Source organism: Salmo trutta, chromosome 39 (assembly GCF_901001165.1).
Source record: "Salmo trutta chromosome 39, fSalTru1.1, whole genome shotgun sequence".
Taxonomy (NCBI): Eukaryota; Metazoa; Chordata; class Actinopteri; order Salmoniformes; family Salmonidae; genus Salmo; species Salmo trutta.
Genome location: NC_042995.1, coordinates 18,328,616 through 18,352,876, shown reverse-complemented (window position 1 = coordinate 18,352,876; position 24,261 = coordinate 18,328,616). Strand labels below are relative to the sequence as shown.

General features: G+C 42.2%; 1 pseudogene; it reads left to right on the top strand.

Annotated features, from left to right (window-relative positions):
• The window catches only part of LOC115179267 (patatin-like phospholipase domain-containing protein 4), an 87,571-nt pseudogene extending 63,383 nt beyond the window's left edge, over positions 1–24,188 (top strand).
• Positions 24,189–24,261: the final 73 nt, after the last annotated feature.

Sequence of the window (24,261 nt, the reverse complement as noted above, 5' to 3'; positions counted from 1 at the left end):
ATCATGGTGGTTCACACTTCCTCCCTATAGGCCAGACCAATCTAAAGGAAATGAAAATCAGCATAGGGAGAGGAGGTGAGAGTGAGAGAGAGAGAGAGAGAGAGAGAGAGAGAGAGAGAGAGAGAGAGAGAGGGAGAGAGAGAGAGAGAGAGGAAAGAGGGAGAGAGAGAGAGAGAGAGAGAGAGAGAGAGAGAGAGAGAGAGAGAGAGGGAGAGAGAGAGGAAAGAGGGAGAGAGAGAGAGAGAGAGAGGAAAGAGGGAGAGAGAGTGTCATAATACTGGAGGTTTGATATACAGGAGCCTGATGTGACATTGGTAAAGCTGTTGATACAAAATCATGGATTTAGCTCCTGAGTCCAATAGAATCCCATGATGTTTGTTATTAAATTCCTGTTATTACAGTAATGGGCTGTTGGCTGATAGGTAGAAATAGTATCGGTGGGGCTGGCCTAAGGATACAGTTTATTTAATGTCTTTATTCTATTATGTTCTATATGCAGACAGTTCTTCCTCCAAGATAAACTCAGCAAAAAAAGACCCTGACTTTCAAGACCCTGACTTTCAAAGATAGTTTGTAAAAATTCAAATAACTTCACAGATCTTCACTGTAAAGGGCTTAAACACTGTTTCCCATGCTTGTTCAATGAACCATAAACAATTAATGAACATGCACCTGTGGAACGGTCGTTAAGACACTAACAGCTTACAGACAGTAGGCAATCAAGGTCACAGTTATGATAACTTAGGACACTAAAGAGGCCTTTCTACTGACTCTGAAAAACACCAGAAGAAAGATGCCCAGGGTCCCTTGCTCATCTGTGTGAACGTGCCTTAGGCATGCTGCAAGGAGGCATGAGGACTGCAGATGTGGCCAGGGCAATAAATTGCAATGTCCATACTGTGAGATGCCTAAGACAGTGCTACAGGGAGACAGGACGGACAGCTGATCATCCTCCATGTCCGGGAACTTGCAGGTGCCTTGGTGGAAGACTGGGATAACATCTCACAGCAACAACTGGCAAATCTGGTGCAGTCCATGAGGAGGAGATGCACTGCAGTACTTAATGCAGCTGGTGGCCACACCAGATACTGACTGTTACTTTTGATTTTGACCCCCCCTTTGTTCACGGACACATTCCATTTCTGTTAGTCACATGTCTGTGGAACTTGTTCAGTTTATGTCTCAGTTGTTGAATCTTGTTATGTTCATACATTTACACGTTAAGTTTGCTGAAAATATACGCAGTTGACAGTGAGTGGACGTTTCTTTTAGTATCAGAAGGTGATATTGTTGTTATTATGTTAGGTATTTGATGTCTCTGAAACTAATCAAACTGCAACAGGAAATATATACTTTACTGATGTGGAGTTAGAAGTGTAGTTTATAGGCATTCAGTGAAAAGATTGGAAGTGGTCTTTCACCATCACCATCCATCTATGGTAAATAATCATAAAGAAAAAAACATGCATTCCCTTTGTCATGTTTACCACACAAAATGTTGTTAATAATTATGCCTGTCATCTGATGCATTTAAAATTGCTTTTTATAGTACTGCTGATATTGATTACTGCATTGTTGGCAAAGAGCTTGCAAGAAAGGCATTCACTGTACTTTTGCACCTGACAATAAAAGCTAGAAATTTGAAATACAGTTATGTCTAGCTGGGTCATCCATCACAATTGTAGCATGTCAGCGTTACCAAGTCTGCATCGCAAATGGTACTCTATTCCCTATATATTGCACTGCTTTTGACAAGGGCCCTTTGAGCGCTGGTCAAAAGCAGTGCACTATATAGGGAATAGGGGGCCGTTTGGCACGCAGCCTGAGACACAGCCTGCAGCTTTTCCTTTTCATGATCAAGATGTGATCAATGATTAAAAAATGTGAGAAAGCATGAGGGCTGCCTGAGGCTAAACGCTCTAAGGATTTGACCTTTTCTTCTTCGGGATACATTCAGCCCTGACTGCGGTGTTTTAATGGTGGGCACACACACTCACACACACTGGTGGGACTCATTCGCCATTACACACACACACATTGGTGGGTCACCCTCGCCACATACACCCACATACACACACACTGGTGCGTTTCTCTAGACAGACAGAGAGACAGACAGAAAAGTGCATTTGAAGAGTTCAGGCAGATGAAAAGGGAGATAGAACAAAGCAGCATGCCGGACGGGATGGGAGATGCATTGCGAAAGAGCTGACAATGTTTTCTAAATATCACCATCAGACGATACACAATCAATCCAGCCTTCCAGGGATTCTGCAGACATTGGTCGCCTCTCAAATGGTGTCCTATTCCCTTGATAGTGCACTGCTTTTGTCCAGGGCCCATATGGGGATCTGGTCAAAAGTAGTGCACTTCATTAGGAAAAGGCTGCCATTTGGGACACATACATGGATCAGGCCTATGAGGATCAAATGTGACCGTAGAATTGGAAGAGAAATTATTTAGAGGAAAGATCATTTTCAACCATAGAACTTAGACACATTTAAAACCCTGGGTTGAGTTACCATTTTTGTTGTTACAGTTAGATTGTAGAGAGGTGTCTATTTTTCAAATGTATCCAATCTCTAATTACCATATGTTTTGTAAATCAAGTGATGTTTTAATCACCATACAGAGACGTAATTATATTCTAATGGGAGCGGGATAGATTGAGATCAAAACACTCTGCTTGGTCAAATATTAATCTGATGCAATTGCACCAGACCTTTCCACGAGAACATTAAACATTCAAATTAATGTTTATTTTCCATTCTATTTATCAGGATTATAAATTGTTATTTCTAAAACAAATTCCTCATGCAGCACTCATAAGTGTGTGTGTGTGTGTGTGTGTGTGTGTGTGTGTGTGTGTGTGTGTGTGTGTGTGTGTGTGTGTGTGTGTGTGTGTGTGTGTGTGTGTGTGTGTGTGTGTGTGTGTGTGTGTGTGTGTGTGTGTGTTTGTGGATGGGTGTGTGAGAGAGAGAGAGAGAAAGAGAGAGAGAGACACAGAGACAAAGTCAGAGACAGAAACAGGAACAGAGACAGGGAGAAGGGTAGCATTAAATCATTAGATAAGGTGTTCTCCAAAACTGAGGAAACTAATGAAGTACACTGTACCACTGTATAGCAGCTCACTCTCCAGATCCCAATCACCTGAATTCTAATCACCTGTTCACACACTATTTAGTTCAGTTCTTTGCACCCCATCACTGTGAGGTGTTGTTTGTTTTGTGACACACGTCTTTCGGAGCGCTGGTTTTCCCTGTGATTTACTCCTCCGTGTATGATAGTTTTTGCCTGCCTCACTAACGACGCCTTTTGCCTATTCCCTGCCTGTACTTTAGCCTATCGGATTTCCTGTTATCTACCTATTGCCTGATCTCCCGGACTATGTTACTAGCCTTTTCCCTGCCTGTACTGTTGCCCTTTTGGACCCCCTGTGTATGACCTTCTGCCTGTCCCTGGACCCAGCTACCTGCCCCCTCCTTTGGTCCTTTGCAATAAACACCTGCTGCGCTCTGCGCTTGAAACCAGCTCTCTGTCTCCCCTCGTGTTCATTACGCCTATCCTGCTACTGAGAAGCTGATACTTATGAGAACAAACATCCAATCAAGGCGCATGTAACAGGGGCGTGATCACAATGAGGAAGTGAAGGTAGGAGAGTACATAGACTCCTCTTCTTCTGCTCATCCTCACTAAACACGGGTTTTAACATTAAGACCACAAAATATAAAGAGTACAGTATGTAGTAGAATGACAAGCTAGATATACAATAACCTTTCTCTGCTTGCTATAGACTCTTCTTCTTCTCCATCTAAACAAGGGATATACAGTAACTTTTCTCTGCTCACCATAGATGGTTCAAGATGGCGACAACAGAGAGGGCTGCCTCGCTTCTAGTTCTTAGGAAACTTTGCAGTATTTAGTTTTTTATGTATTATTTCTTGCACTGTTAGCCCAGAAAATGTTGTGTTATTACATACAGCCGGGAAGAACTATTGGATATCAGAGCGACAGCAACTCACCAGCACTACCGTCATTACGACCAGGAATCTGACTTTCCCAAAGCGAAACCTTTGTTCGCACCAACCAGGGCAATTGAACTGATGACAGAGGCCAACCCAAAACAATGCCAGTGTAGAAGAGGAATTTGGAGTGGTCTTCTAGTCAGACAGAGGGGGCACGCGTACCACCCACCACTTCCGAGTATATTACTTGCTAATGTTCAGTCCCTGGATAACAAAGTTTACGAGATCAGGGCAAGGGTTCCTTTCCAGAGAGACATCAGGGATTGTAACATACTCTGTTTCACGGAAACATGGCTCTCTTGGGATATACTGTCGGAGTCGGTCCAGCCAACTGGATTCTCAGTTCATCGCGCCGACAGGAATCACTCCGGGAAGAAGAAGGGCGGGGGTGTATGTTTCATGATTAACGATGGTGTAATTGCAATAACATACAGGAACTCAAGTCCTTTTGTTCACCCGACCTAGAATACCTCACAATCAAATGCCGACCGTATTATATCCCAAGAGAATTCTCTTCAGTTATTGTCACAGCCGTGTATATCCCCACTCAAGCCGATACCACGACGGCCCTCAAGGAACTTGGGATTTTAACAAAGCAAATTTAAGGAAAAGCCTACCTAAATTCTATCAGCATATTGACTGTAGGACTCGCGCTGGAAAAACACTCAACCATTGCTATTCCAACTTCCGGGATGCATACAAGACCCTCCCCCAGCCTCCTTTCAGCAAATCTGACCACAACTCCATTTTGCTCCTCCCTTCCTATAGGCAGAAACTCAAACAGGAAGTACCCGTGCTAAGGACTATTCAACGCTGGTCTGACCAATTCGGAATCGACGCTTCAAGATTGTTTTGATCACACGGACTGGGATATGTTCCAGGTAGCTTCCGAGAATAATATTGATGTCTACAATGACACAGTTAGTGATTTCATCAAGAACTGTATAGGAAATGTTGCACCTACTGTGACTATTAAAACCTATCCTAACCAGAAACTGTGGATAGATGGCAGCATTCGTGCAAAACTGAAAGTGCGAACCATCGCATTTAACCATGGTAAGGTGACTCGGAATATGGCAGAATACAAACAGAGTAGTCATTCCCTCCACAAGGCAATCAAACAGGCAAAATGTCAGTACAGAGACAAAGTGGAGTCGCAATTCAATGGCTCAGACACAAGACGTACTGTATGTGGCAGGGTCTACAGACAATCAAGGACTACAAAAGGAAAACCAGCCACGTCGCCGGACACCGACTTCTTGCTTATGGACAAGTTAAGCGCGTTCTTTGCTCGCTTTGAGGATAACACAGTGCCACCGATGCGGCCAGCTACCAAGGACTGTGGGCTCTCCTTCTCCGTGGCCGACATGAGTAAGACAGTGAACGTGTTAACCCTCGCAGGGCTCCCAGCCCAGACGGCATCCCTAGCCGCGTCCTCAGAGCATGTGGAGACTAGCTGGCTTGTGTGTTTACGGACATATTAAATCTCTCCCTATCCCAGTCTGCTGTCCCCACATGCTTCAAGATGGCCACCATTGTTCCTGTACCCAAGAATGCAAAGGTAACTCAACTAAATGACTATTGCCCCGTGAACTCACTTCTGTCATCATGAAGTGCTTTGAGAGACTAGTCAAGGATCATATCGACTCCACCTTACCTGTCACCCTAGACCCACTTCAATTTGCTTACCGCCCAAATAGGTCCACAGACTATGCAATCGCCATCACACTGCACACTGCCCTATCCCATCTGGACAAGAGGAATACCTATGTAAGAATGATGTTCATTGACTATACTGTGGGGGAAAAAAGTATTTGATCCCCTGCTGATTTTGTACGTTTGCCCACTTACAAAGAAATTATCAGTCTATAATTTTAATAGTAGGTTTATTTGAACAGTGAGAGACAGAATAACAACAAAAAAATCCAGAAAAACGCATGTCAAAAATGTTATAAAATTAATTGCATTTTAATGAGGGAAATAAGTATTTGACCCATTTTCAATGCCCTGGCTGAGGGAAGGAGGTTTTCACCCAAGATTTGACGGTACATGGCCCCGTCCATCGTCCCTTTGATGCGGTGAAGTTGTCCTGTCCCCTTAGGAGAAAAACACCCCTAAAGCATAATGTTTCCACCTCCATGTTTGACGGTGGAGATGGTGTTCTTGGGGTCATAGGCAGCATTCCTCCTCCTCCAAACACGGCGAGTTGAGTTGATGCCAAAGAGCTCCATTTTGGTCTCATCTGACCACAACACTTTCACCCAGTTGTCCTCTGAATCATTCAGATGTTCATTGGCAAACTTCAGACGGGCATGTATATGTGCTTTCTTGAGCAGGGGGACCTTGCGGGCGCTGCAGGATTTCAGTCCTTCACGGCGTAGTGTGTTACCAATTGTTTTCTTGGTGACTATGGTCCCAGCTGCCTTGAGATCATTGTCAAGATCCTCCCGTGTAGTTCTGGGCTGATTCCTCACCGTTCTCATGATCATTGCAACTCCACGAAGTGAGATCTTGCATGGAGCCCCAGGCCGAGGGATATTGACAGTTCTTTTGTGTTTCTTCCATTTGCGAATAATTGCACCAAATGTTGTCACATTCTCACCAAGCTGCTTGGCGATGGTCTTGTAGCCCATTCCAGCCTTGTGTAGGTCTACAATCTTGTCCCTGACATCCTTGGAGAGCTCTTTGGTCTTGGCCATGGTGGAGAGTTTGGAATCTGATTGATTGATTGCTTCTGTGGACAGGTGTCTTTTTTTACAGGTAACAAGCTATGGTTAGGAGCACTCCCTTTAAGAGTTTTTGACATGCGTTTTTCTTGATATTTTTGTTGTTATTCTCTCTCACTGTTCAAATAAACGTACAATTAAAATTATAGACGGATCCTTTCTTCGTCAGTGGCCAAATGTACAAAATCAGCAGGGGATCAAATACTTTTTTCCCCCACTGTAGCTCAGCATTCAACACCATAGTACCCTCCAAGCTCATCATTAAGCTCGAGGCCCTGGGTCTGAACACCGCCATGTGCAATTAGGTCCTGGACTTCCTGATGGGCCGCCCCTAGCTGGTGAAGGTATGAAACATCTCCACTTCGCTGATCCTCAACACTGGGGCTCCACAAGGGTGCGTGCTCAGCCCCCTCCTGTACTCCCTGTTCACCCATGACTACGTGGCCATGCATGCCTCCAACTCAATCATCAAGTTTGCAAATGACACAACAGTAGTAGGCTTGATTAGCAACAATGACGAGACGGCCTATAGAGAGGAGGTGAGGGCTCGGAGTGTGGTGTCAGGAAAATAACCTCACTCAACGTCAAAAAACAAAGGAGATGATCATGGACTTCAGGAAACACCTGAGGGAGTACCCCCTTATCCACATCGAAGGGACAGCAGTGGAGAAGGTGGAAAGTTAAGTTCCTCGGCGTACATATCACTGACAAACTGAAATGGTCCACCTACACAGACAGTGTGGTGAAGAAGGCGCAACAGCGCGTCTTCAACTTCAGGAGGCTGAAGAAATTTGGCTTGTCACCTAAAACCCTCACACACTTTTGCAGATGCACAATTGAGAGCATCCTGTCAGACTGTATCACTGTCTGGTACGGCAACTGCATCGCCCGCAACCACAGGGCTCTCCAGAGGATGGTGCGGTCTGCACAGCGCATCACGGGGGGCAAACTACCTGCCCTCCAGGACACCTACAGCACCCGATGTTACAGGAAGGCCAAAAAGATCAAGGACAACCACCCAATCTACTGCCTGTTCACCCCGCTATCATCCAGAAGGCGAGGTCAGTACAGGTGCATCAAAGCTGGGACAGAACCTGTTTTTCAGTCTCTTGCTCAAGGCCATCAGACTGTTAAACAGCCATCACTAGCACAGAGAGGCTGCTGCCTACAATCACAAACTTGAAATCATTGGCCATTGGTCACTAATAAATGGAACACTAGTCACTTTAATAATGTTTACATATCTTGCGTTACTCATCTCATATGTATATACTGTATTCTATACTTTCTACTGTATCTAAGTCTACGCTGTTGTGTCATTGCTCATCCATATATTTATATATTCTTAATTCCTTTACTTAGATTTGTGTCTATTAGGTATTTGTTGTGAAATTGTTAGATATTCTTGTTAGATATTGCTGCACTGTCGGAACTAGAAGCACAAGCATTTTGCTACACCCTCAATAACATCTGCTAATCACATGTATGTGACCAATACAGTTTAATTTAGACTCTTCTTCATCATCTAAACAAGTGATACATATTATAGTTCACATTGGCTGTGATTTGGGTTCCTAGACCACAACAGGAGAAAGATGCTGTAGATACTGTAGAACCAAATGCTGATACAGTAAACTTCTCTCTCTCCCTCCCAAACACACACACACCCACCCATGTAGCGTGCCGTTTGCCTTTCGCTAAACCACTTAACTCCAATTGACCAGTGGCATATTACAATTGCTCTCTGTCCTGTGGAGAACGGGATAACTCCTCTGCGCTGTGTGCATTAGCATCGATAAAATCCTGTGACACTTTGTCTTGGAATAGGGTGCCATTCGGGAAGTAACCTTTGTCACTGGTAATTGGATGGGAAAAACATGTAAGAAACGTATTAGGCCTCTTCCCTCATGCACACTGTAAAACGAGCCCTTGCATGTGATGTGCGGCAGGTAGCCTAGTGGTTAGAGCGTTGGGCCAGTAACCGAAAGGTCGCTTGATCGAATCCCCGAGCTGACAAGGTAAAAATCTGTTGTTCTGCCCCTGAACAAGGGGTTCTGTTCCCCGGTAGGCCATCATTGTAAATAAGAATTTGTTTTTAACTGACTTGCCTAGTTAAATAAAGGTTAAATAAAACATTTTTAAAAAGTGATATAGTCTACCTTGGGTTACAAATGACGCTGAAACTTTAACACTAAAATGATCGGTCACAGAGAGGGCTTCCTATTAACTGACAATATTAGACGGTATCAATGTCAGAAGTTTGATGAACCAACCAAAACCAAGTGCCTTTACAAACTGTTTTCCCTTTTATAAAACACTAGCGAGATATTCTGTCATGGAGAGAGATCAATAACTGAGATTTGCGAATGTTTTACGTTCACTGTGAAATCACCTTAAGAGCTGAGATGAATATCTGTAGCATCTCTCACGTAAGTGATTATATTACACCAGTTGAAGGGAGCAAAGCACATCTACTTCAGAGCAGTCGAAGGTTCTTTGGGTTATATATTGTAGGGGAGCTGCATATAAAAAAAAAATGCACCAGTGCCAAAGCGCACACAGTACTGCGGACGGAGCTACTGCTCCCCCACATGTTAGAGATGGGTACTGACTCTGTCCACACCTCCATCTCAGCAGCCTCTCTGGAATCGACCGGAGGATATATCACAGGAAACACACACACACACAGAGATGTGTGAGAGCACACGTGTGTACACACACACAGAAGCCATACAAACACTTCTTTGCAGACATTTGACAAAATGCCTCTTATCAGCATTTCTGCTGTAATCTTGAAAAGCCAAATGATATTCCTTATAAAAGACTGTTACGAGGACCAATTAAACATGGCCATGACTTAATAACACCTTTTACCAATAGTTTTTACCAAGTTGCTGAATGTTGTGCTGTTACGTTAGACTGGGTTGGTAGAGAGGTTTGCATCCCAAATGGCACCCTATTCCCTATATAGTGCACTACTTTTGACCAGGGCCCATAGGGTTACCAGCTCAATTGCCATTTGGGACGCATACAGTGGTTTCCCTCTGCTCTGTTGACGAGTCTCAGATAAAAGCCTTATTAACATGCTGCTTAAATATGACCTTGAGTTAAAGACAAGTGTAAATGCAGCTGGCCCAACCTTTCAAAGCCATTAATGTCTCACTGCCAGAAATCTTTCAATAAAATATGCTCTCTGCCTAAGCTGTTTTATACTAATAACAGAGTTCAATCCCATTGGCAGAGCCATAAAAAATGTTTAACAAATTGACAGCACCGTGTAATCTAAGAACGCTTTGGCTTTGTCATAAGATTGTCAACATAGTCAAGATGCAAAACTCCTGAGCCTCTATCAATTTCCATTATTTCAGACAATGCAAAGCAGGAAAAGTTATAAACTGGATACTTTAATGAGTTACTAAATTATAATGCTATTTCAGATGAGGCATCGCCAGAGGGATGTAGCCAGAGGGATGTAGCCAGAGGGATGTAGCCAGAGGGATGTAGCTACAACACAATGAGTTATCTGATTAGTGCCGCTCTTCTGTTTATAACTTGATTCTAAAATACTGTTCTCTGAAGACAATCTAAACTGAAGGACAAAGATGTTCAGAGGTGAAGTACTTATATACGTTTCACCAAAGGTGCTTCTTGCTAACCTTACTATCATGTTCTTGTCTTCTTTTAAACAGATGAAATGGATGAATATGGTCACTTGATCCGATTCAGATCTAAGAAAGTCATCTTAAACCTATTATGGGAGCATGTCCCCATACAGGGACTTATCCTATAATGCAGAAATAGGAAAAGTGAGCAGAAGCTAAGACACACACATACCAATTGGATTACAAGCTATACTACAGCGAGGACCCGAGGAGGATAAGCCTGTCTCTAATGTGCCGGTGTATAAATAGAAAGACATCAAAAGACAAAATGAGGCAGCTGTGTAATTGACAGAATAATAAAGCAGTTGTGCATTTTTGAATGGTAAATATGCTTAAGCACTTTAAATCGAACCTCTTAGTGTGTCCTTTGTTGAACCACCCTGTATGCAGTCAGTTTAAGTTAGGTTCAAATTGCTAGAAGTCTAAACCGGTGTCGTCCTCTTGTGTACTAGGATATAACTAGGGTTCCGATTTGTATTTCCTAGTGAGGTCACATGGTCAGGGTAAACGCACGGTCCTGTGTCATTTTAGAATGAGGAATGAACGCAGCTACTGACTTCACTTAAGATGGAGCACAATATTTCAATGACGTGTATCCGTGTAATGTTGTTGAGCGTAAGCTACTAAGATATTTAGACCACAAACTGTTCCAACATATTTTTGTCCCAGGACTTGAGATACCAAACCTTATATCTTCTGAATTTTGTAATGGATCCTGTTTTTATTTTTGGAACAAAATATTAATATTTGATTAGGCCAAATGCCACAGTGAGGACAGATGCTTGCAAAAAGACTTGAGGTTTAAGTTATGCATCATTTAGTGGCATTTCTATTTGATGTTCGTGAGTTCATCTTCAGAATGCTAAGCCTAGAAAATACATTGTGAAAAATCTGTTAAATCAATCCTCATCATTTTTATTTTGTTTATAATATGAGTAAAGTGAAAGGGGGGTTTATAGACAGACCAGAATGGGCATCTAATGATTGAAGTAAAAATCAGAGTTATTGAATTGCCTACTGAATAAAGGCAGCAAAATCACTTTTAGCTGGTTGTAAGTACTCCTTAATATCACATCAGATACTGAAAGCCTTTCATTGAGCAATGTATTCTGTATAGAAACAGTGCGCTCCGGTCGACCTACAAAAGATAAGGTCAAAATGTGGGTGAATTGCACATGATTCGACTGTGAACAGCAGTATACTTTAACAGCCATTGTGTGACAGAAAAGCAAAATAGAAAATCAATCACAAAACACTAAGTTGACCGCAGGTCAATGTCAACATGACGCAGCTACAGCATTAGGAACAGAATAAAATGCGTGTCTGTGCGAAAACCCAAACCTTATGATGGTGTTCAGTACTGTATGTTTATGGAGATGTTTATGAAATTCAATCTACTGAACGTATCTGTGTTTTTGATGGGATGTCATAAGGCAAAACACTAATTAGAGCACAAGAAATGAATAAGTGTAAATATTTTTTTTACTATGTCACATAGGTTCATCTTTGTTCACAGGTCGGCACAAAAACGCAGACGGTACACTTGATTCAGTACACAGAAACTTTTTACCCCCTTTTCTCATTCTTTTCTTTCTTTGAAACGTCTCCCATTCCAGAGTGATTGAGTTTCAACTTGGCCCTGGCCTAAATGTGAGATGGTACACTTTCTCCCAGACCGAGCATCCGTTCTCAGAATCACAACTACTGTTATTTCCCTCTCTCCTTTCTGAGGGATATCCAATTTTTTGGCCCTTTAAATAGTTTGTCATCATTTTATCTTGGGAAGGAACACAGTGAGTAGTCAGAAATTGTCTGCAATTTGTAACTGTTAGGCCTCTGTATCTTTCTTATTGTTGTCAGTGGGGCTGTATTTAAATGACGGCATATCTGAACACAACAGGCTCTCATAGTCTTACGTCAGAATTAGACATTCATCCATGTTTCTCAAAATTTCAAATTTCGAGGTTGTTCCAAATTTCAAAGTGTTTGAGGTTAAGTTTAGGCATTAACTCCGCATTTTGAAGGTTAGGGTAAAGTTTAGGCCTTAACTCTGAAATCCTAAGCTTAGGTATTAAGTCTGAATGGTTAAGGTTTGGGATAGACTTCAAACAAAAAATCTTAAAATTGCTGGATTTGAATATGCAACCTTTTGCACTAGCTTGTATGGCTCCCTGGGGCGCTATTTGATAGATTCACCCACTCCCCCTACCTCTGGCTTCCAGTGGGGAGACCTGAGGTCAACCTACCCCCGCCCACCTCCCCATCTCGTACTTCTGCGTGGGAGACCTTCCCAGGCAGTAGCCTGCCTAGCTCACAAACTAGAATCAGGGGGCCCACTCCGACAAGGTTAATTGACCCACAGTCCCACACGGTGACATGATATCATTGACGTGACGTGCAAATGAGTGGTAGAAAACCGATCGCGCAAATGTCACCATTCCACATTTTTTGGTGCTGGTGCCCCGTGTCGCCTATACCTAAATCCGCCACTGCTTACACTCATTCGCCACTGCCAACACCCTAGCAAAATTCAAACCTACTTGAAGATAACAGCGCTCACTGCTGCCCCTAGTGGCTAATACTGACTTGTATCACGGGTGACCTGGCTGTCTAAACAATATTGAGATGGGCCATCTCTGTGCTATGTCTAATATAAGCCTAGCTTTCTGACGTCATGATGCCATTCACAGTTCCACCCATAGCTTTGTTCTTACCTTTAGTCTTGGTTGATTTTAAAGGCTATATTTGTCGGCTATTTTCCCCCACATGCAGCTCTAATTGGGTCTGAAGACGTTCACATTTGTGCTGTGGGTTGAGAACAAAGAGTTCTTATTTTCTTCTGCTTTGTTTACGACTGAATATACAGTAACATTAATGTTCTACAGTGTACAGCATTGGCGTTCATCTGATATATTGTTCAGTTCTACATGCTGAACAATCAAATCACTTCAATGTAAAATGAAATACATAAATAAGTGATGCAGCCGTCTTGTTATGACTAAGCAATTTTAGTGAGTTGAACACCATGTGCAGACAGAGATATATTGATAGTGATATCATTAGAATATTCATTCTCTTTTTATACAGTGCAGATAATGGCCTGTCTGAAAGGCACATCACCTTTACCCCTTCATCTATCTGATCTAATGGTCTTTTTTTCTCGGTCTGCCTGTTGTCCTTCCATCTCTCTGTCCTTCCATCTCTCTATCAATCCCTGCCCTCCGCTCCTCTTTCAATCCCCCTCTTTGATTTCTCTTTCCATCGCCCCAGCTCATGAATTGCATTTCCCCTTCGATCTACAGGAAGTATTTGATCTTTTAGCAGATTTATTTTATCAACGTGACCTTGCTCTGTCTTTGCAGCGGCAGTTACACTCATGAGCAGCGGCCGGCCAGATGGGGAGAGAGAGAAATAAGGCTCTCTCCCTCCCTCCCTCTTTCCCTCCCTACTGCCTCCCTCACACCAAACAAAAAGCTCCTGGCTTTATCTGTAAGCACAAGCCCTGAGAACTCTAATTACCTCTGGTCTGCTTCCTAAATGGCAACCTATCCTCTATGTAGTACACAACTTTTGAACAGAGCCCTATTTGGGCTTGGTCAAAAGCAGGCACCATCTAGGCAATAGGGTGCCGTTTGGGACAAAGTCCTGGTTTCAGTCTCAGCACCATTCAGCCATCATTCCATTTTACAGAACAGAGGAAGTGGATGCTCTTACAGCTTTACTTTCCTCCACATAATTCTTTTGTCGAGTAGTTTCTTGTCTTAATTATAATTATGTCCATCCATAAGCTTTATATCTGAAATTGGACTACTTAATTTAGCTCGTTTTGTCCTTGAGAAAGATATTGCAATCATTTTACTGTAGGGGCAGATGAGAAATGGGAGGAAAAATGAAAACTGCAATTGCACCATCTCAAATCAAATTTTATTGGTCACATACACATATTTAGCAGACGTTATTGCGGGTGTAGCGAAATGCTTGTGTTTCTAGCTCCAACAGTGCAGTAATAGCTAACAATTCACAACAATATACACAAATCTAAAAGTAAAATAATGGAATTAAGAAATATATAAATATTAGGATGAGCAATGTCGGTGTGGCATTGACTGAAATACTGTGATAGCCTTGAGATAGAAGCTGTTTTTCAGTGTCTCAGTCCAAGCTTTGATGCACCTGTACTGACCGTCCGTTCTGGATGATAGCGGGGTGAACAGGCCGTAGCTCGGGTGGTTGATATCCTTGATGATCTTTTTGGCCTTCCTGTGACATCAGGTGCTGTAGGTGTCCTGGAGGGCAGGTAGTTTGCCACCCGTGATGCGTTGTGCAGACCGCACCACCCTCTGGAGAGCCCTGCGGTTGCGGGCGGTGCAGTTGCCATACCAGGTGGTGATGAAGCCCGACAGGATGCTCTCAATTGTGCAACTGTAAAATTTGTGAGGGTCTTAGGGGCCAAGTCAAATTTCTTCAGCTTCCTGAGGTTGAAGAAGCGCTGTTGCGCCTTCACCACACTGACTGTGTGGGTGGACCATTTCAGATCATCAGTGATGTGTACGCCGAGGAACTTGAAGCTTTTCACCTTCTTACTCTTATATTATAACGTGTTGTGTTGTAAGTGGGTATACAGAGGCTATCATGCTTGAGGGGTTCATATGATTCTGATTTTATGCAATTTACACTCATAGCTATATTGGTCTCATTGAATCCACATGTAATCAAGAGTTATCATATTGTACATTGCCATGGGCAGTTATTGGTGCCAGGCGTCCAACATCTACCTTAAGATTGTACAGTGGGCCATATTGAATAAGGGCATTTTTTGAAGTTACATGTAGTCTCATAAGGAGAGTGTGTCTTGGAGTATTGATATAATGAGACTCAACAATTGGGTTGGGCTTTCAAAGACATGGTGGTGCTGGGAACTATTGAGTCAGTCAGACCGGATTCTGCCTCTTCTGTGTTTTAAACCACGAAGAAAGACGTTTACCCGCCTCACCCGTGTTATTAACGACATCTCCACACTTCACCCGCCGCTAATACATTATCTCCACTTCATTATTCAAACAGTCCATCACCCACCCACCCACCCACACACACACCTACTTCTGAACGATACGATAGAGCCAGTGTTTTTTTTCTAGAGAGCGTAACCTGTCTAACGCACATTATATATAACCATAAGCAAGACTAAAGGAGCAGGGAATTTGTGCTGACAAGCCGGTAAGGAGTACGTGTGAGACTAGGGAGAATTCCTATTGTTCTGGTATTCTGGGCCCTTGGGAAATAAGTGCTGACTGTTTGAAGTGGTTGCAAAGGAAGAATTGAGCTCTTGGGACCGGGCTTAAAGCATAGAGAGATACAGACAGAGGCTATCTAGCTCCAGCTAATAATATAAGCGTATATATACAACTAGTTTATTATTGAAGTCATTACATGATAAGGTTATGTACGTGGATTTACCCTTAGAGGGGATAAACTGGGCTCGCTATTAGAATTCATTAACTGGTTGAAAATACTGCTGTAAATTAGGATGTAGACATTATTAAAATAACTAATTGAAATAATTTTTAGCTTCAGACAACAAAATATGCAATTCATCTGAGATAATAAAACACATACATTTTTGTAATATCAGAGGACAGTAGTCTTCATGGGGTCCCCTGTGCTGTTTTAACTCAGTCCCAACAGAGTCCTCCATCCTACTACCTTACATATACCTTACAGGAGGCTCCATATGTGGGCATCGTTGGCAGGGCAGCAGACAGGACAGATGATTAATCGGTCCAATGTGTTCTTCTTCTGTAGGATCCTGTCTGGCACATTTAAGATGTTGAGCCATCAAACTGCAATCTAGTCAGGCCGCAACAATTAAACCGCACATGCCCCATTCTTCTAAATGGAGGACACTGGCTTCATTCTTTATAATACAAAATGACTTGTCACAGCAGGCAAAGGAGCCATGGGCTGAAGAAGACTAATAATACAGGTGTTCATCTCTAAAGGTTTGGAGGCTCATCATTGTAATTAGTGAGAGTGTGTATAATATACAGTATACCGAAGCAAAATATAAATGCGACATGTAAAGTGTTGGTTTCATGAGCTGAAATAAAAGATACCAGAAATGTTCCATACACACAAAAAGCGAATTTCTCTAAAATGGTTGTGCACAAATGTGTTTACATCCCTGTTAGGGAGCATTTCTCCTTTGCCAAAATAATCCATCCACCTGACAGGTGTGTCATATCAAGAAGCTGATTAAACAGAATGATCATTACACAGGTGCACCTTGTGCTGTTGACAATAAAAGGCCACTCTAAAATGTGCGGTTTTGTCACACAACACAATGCCACAGATATTTCAAGTTTTGAGGGAGGGTGCAATTGATATGCTGACTGCAGGAATGTCCACCAGAGCAGTTGCCAGAAAATTGAACGTTAATTTTTCCACCATAAGCCGCCTCCAACGTCGTTTTAGAGAATTTAGCAGTACGTCCAACTGGCCTCACAACCGCAGACCACGCCAGCCCAGGACCTCCACATCCGGCTTCTTCACCTGCGAAATTGTATGGGAAGGGGGGGTCATTCTGATTGGCTAGGGCTGGTTCCCCAGTGGGTGGGTCTCTGCCCTCCCAGGCCCACCCATGGCTGTACCCCTGCCCAGTCATGTGAAATCCATAGATTGGGGCCTAATGAATTTATTTCAATTAACTGATTTCCAAATATGAACTGTAACTCAGTAAAATCCCTGAAATTGTTGCATGTTGCGTTTATATTTGTGTTCAGTATAGTTGGGTCAGTCAGTCCAATAATACAAAGGGGACTAGGTCTCCTTCACCCTGTCCGCTCCCCTCTGTCTCAGCCACTGACACACATGACCGGAAGTCACATCCAGCAGAGTTCCTCCAGCCAGTGGGAGACTTACCATTAGACAAATATATATTATACTTTTTTTTATGTGGGAACTCAGTCAGGGTCTCAACTTACTGTTGGGAGTTAGAATAGTAGAATACACACGGTCGCAATTTCGAAAATTGATACTGCATCAGTACTCTTCCTCTTATGTCAGTCACTGACAGTCACTCAATAAGCCCATTTGAGCTACCATTGTATAGATTGGTAGGTAAATTAGTCTAGCCAGCTTTCCAAACCTTGTAGTAATCATGGCTGAATTACTGACCTGGCACGAAGAACACCTCCCTAAATGTTTTGGGGGGGCCCTGACCTCCAGGAGGCCACCATTGAATTTGTTAGTCAACCAGATATTGTATGAACATATTGTACATTAAAAACACAGTATCATATGATGCAAAATGCTGATTTATGTATTTTGAAAGTTACATATCTTAAACTTGATTGCTGACAAGCAAAACATTTTGGGACTATGTCAACAATGGACTAATGAAACAAATACTAAAATATAGTTTTCCTTTGGGTGGAGTTTTCCTTTGAGTTGTATTGCGTATGGCTCAATCTGTGATCACTCATCTTTAACGTTGTGATTCACAGACCACAATTTCAAAACGGCAACTGAGACAGAATGATGTCGAAGGATGTGCTGAGAACCTGAGTATAACTGGACAGGTAGGGAAAAAATGGCGTAGTTTTCATGGCACATTGTAAATATCTGACTGCTACTGGGATAGTATTCTGTACAAAACACAAGACCAAATGCGTCACAGGAGGTTGATGGCACCTTAATTGGGGAGGAAGGGCTCATGGTAATGGCTGGAGCATAATTAGTGGAATGGTATCAAACACATGGTTTCCATTTGCTCCGTTCCAGCCATTATTATGAGCCGTCCTCCCCTCAGCCTCCACTGAAATGCATAAATAAGACAACAAATTCATGAAAATGTTCAATATATCTTTCGTTTTGGATCAAGGTAGCTAGTAGCTAGCTAGCTGACAGCAAAGGTGTCAGCGATAATGTGCCGGAGCTTGGAGGGATATGTAGTCTTACATGATGTCTACTTTGATGCTAGTTAGCATTTTCAAATCTGAGAGTAAATAGAGCCAAATATATTGATAAAAGTCAACTTGTCAGAGAGATTTACAGAGTTATCAAAACGTGACGCCAGGGAAAGCCTACATGAAACACAGACAATGTTTGAAGTGGTTATATGGAAAAAATCAGTTTTTGACTGCTAGGTTTTATGTTTATTATTACATGTCCACTGTGGGGCTAGAGTTTTAAGAGTGTTTAACTTTTTAAAGTCATAAGGTGTATATGCGTGGCTCGCAACGGCCCAAGCCCGCAGCGTGTTTGCCTGAGTATGGGGAAGCCGGAACACATGTGCTGGAAGATACCGGGACATCTCCGAAAAATATGAATTATTGTAGCTCAGCTGCTGCTATAGATGTCAAAGTATAATTTGTTAATTAGACATTTCACATTACATTGCACAAATACAAACCAGTCCGTGTATCCCAATGTTTTCTTACAGGTTTAGTCAATTTCACCGTATTTCAACAGATAGTTTTGTAAATCGAACCATTCAAAACGAATACAATCTGAACAGCATAATGGAATATAGCACCATATCAAAGAAAAATAAATAACAATTTGCAAAACTGCAGCATTCCACAAATTGAAATAAATGTAAAAAAGGATGCTATTACACATGTGCATTTAAAGTATAACTTTTTTTATGTATTTAAACAAAGTGCATATAAATGTAACAATTCAAAACGAATACAATCTGAACAACATAATAATAGAATATTGCTCCATAACAAAGAAAAAGAAATAACAATGTACACAACTGCCGAATCCCACTTAAAACATTAAACTGGTCCCTCTTTTCTCTCTCTTCTTTAGTGCCATGTTATAACCAGCAGCACACAGCAATGCTGACCATATTTAGCTTTTATGAGAGATTTGCATTCAGAAATGCAAGCTGCCTCACTTTCGAGGGGCTGATGGGGTTTCTTCTCTCAGTAATTATTTGTCCCGTTTTCAAGAAGACCCTCTCAGAGGGAACGGATGTGGCCCAGATGGGGCTCCTCCAAATAGGATTGGACCTCCATTATGGCACCTGCTGAGGGATTCCATCGTGCTGCATCCCCAGTTGCTCTCTCGTCAAACAGCATCCAAACAGCAGACGTTTGTGGCTCTACTGCTGGTGCTTCTGCTCCATCTGATCCCTCTTCTTCCTGTTGCCCTGGTGCCTGAGCCAGCTGACTGCTGGGGCTGTCCCTCCCTGCTGCTGAGGTTATTCTTTGAAGAGCCTCATCAATCACTCAGGCATCACCGTAGGCTAACTTCTTAAACCTGGGGTCAAGTGCAGCGGTTTCTGATAGAACATGATTATATTCCATTCTGTGGAACTTTCTGTCCATTGATGAACATAGGGTGTCCATCAACTCTGTCACATGTCCTGTGGTTACATTTGCTTCTCTCTGGCGGCTGGATGTGATTCACTGCTTTACTCCTTACACAGGAGTATCATTTTTGAGGCTGTCACATAGCTGAAAAGAAAGAACAGTAACTTATTAGTTCAGGTTCATGTTCTGTCTACTGATACTACATTCTCATCTACTGCTCATATACATATATAATACTGGATTAAATAGTGATGTAGTAATAACTGCTTACTGTACCTCTCTCTACTGATCTCCACAGTGACCTGCTCAAAGGGTTCCAGGACTCTGCAAACCTCCTCCAATTCCTCTTGGGTCAGAGCATCAACAGGTGCATTGACAATGGCCAGGGTAGAGATGATGGCATCCTTTGACTCAATAAACCGCTTCAACATATAAAATGTTGAATTCTACCTTGTAGTTCAGTCTTGTTTAGGCCTCAGCTCAGGCATCCCCATCTGGCATCCCCATCATGTGCTCCAGTGGAAGTATTCCACAGCTGCTTTCACTTTGTCCACAGTGGGCTTCATCACCTTCAAAGCATCTCTTACAATCAGGGTGATTGTGTGGGCAAGACATGGATGATGGGTCTATTTTAACATTTTCATGGCTTTGGTTATGTTAGCTGCATTGTCGCTAACACAACAGAACACTTTTCCATCTACTTGCCATTCTCTGGCCACTCTCAACAGTTCCTCTGCCAAGTTCTCTGAGGTGTGTCTGTCGCTGAACTCAAAGCAGTCCAGAAGACAGCTAGACATCGAAAAATCTTCAATGAAGTGACATGTAACCGACATGTAAGAAGTGGTTACCCTTGATGTCCAGTAGTCAGTGGTAAGGCAAACTGCAGTAGCTTTTTGGACTCTTTCCCGCACTGAAGCCTGTGTGCTCTTGTACAGCTGTGGAATAAGTGATTTTGAAAGGGTTTTCCTGCTTGGAATTGTGTACATTGGATTTAGACTATTGCTATAATTTCTAAAACCTCTGTCCTCCACGATCGAAAATGGCTAGAAATCGGTGGCAATCATTTTAGCCAATGCAATATCAATTTGGCCTTGTTTTGCTACAGACATAGACTTTGGCATAAATTGGTCCATAGAAGACTGCGTTACTGTGGGTCGTGGAGTAGGGCTACTGGACTGAGTGGATACAGCTCCACGTGTGGAGGTGCAGGCTCCACCATTATCACTAGCAGGTCCGCTAGTTTCTCGAAGCTCCGCTACAGCTAGCTTCACAGTTGGGTGCACAGTTCGCATATGCCGGTGTAGGTTGTGTGTAGAACCGGCTTTATATGAGATTTTGTTTTGGCAAATTCTACACTCTGCTCTAACATTGGCTACATTATTAAAATGCATCCAAATGCTACTGTGCTTCCGAATCATTTTCCAGCTGTTGTTTTCACAGCTATCCTTCCTATCTCTCCTCGGCTGCTAAGTGTGTGACTGTGAGTGAGTTGGCTCGGCCCTCCCTCACGCATCTTTGGTTCATTGGTTGACACTGCGTGTCTGATTGACAGGAACAACAGGTGAGGCTGTTAGTCTGAGCAGACAGTCTGAGCAGACAGCATTTAGGCCTATATTATTTTATTTCTTTTTTTGTTCTTTGAATTAGTTAATTCTATTCATTTAAATCTTTTGATTATTCATATCTTAATTTTGGGATATTTTTATAAATAGATTCGGCTCTTCTGATATGCCAGCCGGCTCCCAACGTTCACCGCCAAGAGCCGGCTCTTAGAGCCGACTCGTTTGCGAACGACCCATCACTAATCCAGCACTTATTTGCATTATCATCAATATTTGTAAAGCAGTGCAGAACAAGCCGTTTTAGTTTACTGCAATTGTTTCTAAAACCGTAATGGCACCATAAACAATAAGAAAGCTTTTTTTTTATGTATGTGTAGATTAACCTTGAATGCTACGCTTGTTATTAACATGCAGGGACTTACCTGTTGTAGTTTACAGTATTAGTTCGACTGCCTCCGTAATGAGTGAATAAGCCTAGCTATGTTGTTTAGCCTAGCCTAATACAGTTGCCCACATCAGGTTTATCTAGCTCCAAAATTCCACTGTGCTAATATGGATTTGATTAGGCTTTTACACAATATTTCACTGGCAAAGTTACAGTAGCTACGTTTGTCAATAAACCTCATAGCTTTCAATGAATAATGCTAGCTATGTTCTCTTTATAGAGATGAGACAAGCTGCTGGGCTCTCTCAGGGAATGTGCTGGAGCTCAGGTGGCTGCAGTGATGATCACTGCTCCAGACAAACTAGAGGTAAGATAGTAAGGTCTTCATCATCATTATCCTATTCTTCTATTCCTTGTACACAGGTTAAAGGTCATATTTTTGTTGTGTTTAGGCCTACTGCTGGTTGATACATTTGGTCTTTATCCATTGTCAAAGAATTTACCTTCAGATTTGCCAAAGATGCCAGAGGGTTGGTGCTGTGACCCCTGGATATAACTTCATGCTTACACCCAGGTAGTCACTTACTAACTCTGAGAGAGATACACACTGAATATACCAAGATTTGGAACACCTTCATAATAAGGGAACATAGCTTTCACCTGGATTCACCTGGCCAGTCTTATGTCATGGAAAGAGCAGGTGTTCTTAATGTGTTGTATACTCAGTGTATAGAACAGTCATATTCAGATACATATGCACACATAAGACAGGCAGAAACACAAAGACCCAGTTGGTTGGGTTGAATGAGAATAAGTGCTCTCAATGTTTTGTACACTGTATTTCTTTAACATCTAGATAACTGGGTGTTATGTACAAAAACAAATCATTTGTAACACCTTTATAATAAATGGAGCTATTCATGTGTGGGAGTAAATTAAACCTAAGGCTATAGAACTGAACAACGGTTGCATTTGTGTCTTCATTAAGGGCACGCATTACACAGCCAACAGATTGTGTAATAAGTGCATGCTTTATTATAGAGCCGTACAGTGTTGTTAAATTAATTATTAAAAACATGACAAAAAAGCATCTGTCCCTTTGTTCTCCCCAGGGAGGACATAGAGGAGTTTCTGCCTGGCGATGCCCACAGTAAAGCAGGCAATCGCCTTCACATCTCTATAACGCATTCAAAAAGTGGCAAGAACACCATCCTATCCAGCTTAGCCTCCAGGGAGGACCTCATAAAGGTAGCCTGCCACAAGCCTGAGCAGATTATATTACTGTATCTTACTATAAACCTTGGCTTTAACACAAAATGTTGTCGGAAATGTTTATGAGGAGCATGGCCATTGTTTTCCCCTGATACACTTCATTGTTGGGTCAGTTCTGTGTTTTAGCCAGTCAAGTGACCGAGCAATTCACATCTTGCAATATGTGTGGGTCAAGGAACATTTCAAAATCTCTTTCACTCCATATTTTAGGATTTGGTCTGACCTAATTCCTTTGCTTCTTTTAATTTAAGGCACTCTTAGCCAGTAGTTGTGTGCCTGTCTATGCTGGAATCAAACTGGTGGAATGGCAAGGACAGGTAATAACTTTAACTGCATCTCAAACTCAACCAATGGATGTTATCCATTATGTTACTTTTTGTTTGTTTATAACTGAAAATCAATAAACTAACTGTAACACATATCCTTCAGAAATGGATTGACGGGGGCTTCACGGATAGCCTCCCCATCCTGTCAGAGGGAAGTACCATCACAGTCTCCCCCGTCGCAGGTCCCCAAGATATCTGCCAAAAACACAGAGGGCTCATGAACCTCCCCTCAAACTGGCCAACATGGACATAATGGTTATTACATGTTCACAGGGATAGAGACAGTACACTTATTGACAAGTGTGTGTGTGTAGCATTCATTGAATGGTTTTGCACATAATTTTGCGGAACTGTAATTGAGTGGCTGCCTGGACAGTTATTTTGCAGTATTTAAATTGGTTTGATTTTGCAGACATTTTTGTTAATGTTTTGTGTTGTTTTCATCCCTCAGTTTTCCAAGGAGAACATCATCAGGTTAAAACCAGTCCTTATCCCTCCTTTAGAGGAAAGGATGAACCAGTATTGTAAAGAGGGTCATGACGATGCAGTGATGTTTCTGAAGAAAGCTGGATCTAGTAGGGTTGTATTTCAATTGAGAATTTTGTTTTTAGTGTTTTTATTACTTTTAAATGTGGTGCATTGACATTACTTTAGATTTTGTGTGATACATGGTTTAAACCAAAAAAATGCAACAATCTAAGTAAAATGTATAATTTGCTCTTTGCACATTCACTGCAAATCCACTGTAGCCCATACAATCAACAGTAATAACAACTCTATAATCTGAGATGTTGGAATATCAGCATGTAACTATATCTCCCATGTGAGGTAACTGGGCTTGATGGACTTCCTTGAGGAAAATCAGTCTTTGAACACGCCTCACCAATTTCCAGCAGCGATCCATTACCCCTGAGCCAGCAGTGGCAGGCAGTGGGGAAATCAGTAAGGCACTTCACAGAAGTACATAATATAACGGGCAGTGGAGT